This window comes from Eucyclogobius newberryi, unplaced genomic scaffold (genome assembly GCF_026437365.1).
Source record: "Eucyclogobius newberryi isolate DKJ021-1_F unplaced genomic scaffold, fEucNew1.0.hap1 SCAF_1, whole genome shotgun sequence".
In the NCBI taxonomy this organism is placed as follows: domain Eukaryota; kingdom Metazoa; phylum Chordata; class Actinopteri; order Gobiiformes; family Gobiidae; genus Eucyclogobius; species Eucyclogobius newberryi.
In genome coordinates, this window is record NW_027315723.1 from 6,132,859 (window position 1) to 6,133,452 (window position 594).

Genomic DNA, 594 nt, shown 5'->3' on the forward strand with positions numbered 1-594 from the left:
AAAAATGGCGGCGGTTGTCTGTGGTGAAGGAGTGTCCTCTGCTGGTGCAGTAAACACACGTACAGTCAGGATTTAAAAGCAACTCACACTGTTTACACTGTTTAGACTGTTGCATTGATCATTTATATTCTACTCTATTAACTAGGAAATGTTTCTGAAAGCATATTTTGAAATGTAAGTTAAAAAGTTGGATTTGAATATTACTTTTAATTGTTATTTGCATATTTTGTTACAATTTAGACATTGATTGTTTTTCTTATCTTTATCAAGCAAAAAAACAGAACAGACATAAAAACAAATAGGCTGCCAATGTATTTGTTTGTATGGCATGGTCTACAAACAATGCCATACTGTGGAACATTCCAGGCAGTGAGGGATAAGCAAGATCATACAGTGTCAATCAACATGAATCTGAACGCAGTGCATCCCGGTTAGGTTTGCGTACGACTTGATATTATACAATCTACAATAGAAATCTACAATAGAAAGTCTACAATATACATGTTTAATATATGTCGGTGTAATCCCTCATTCGTCCAGGCGTGTTCCATAGTAGAAAAAGCTTCAGTTGTAGTCATCTGGACTCAGTTAGAA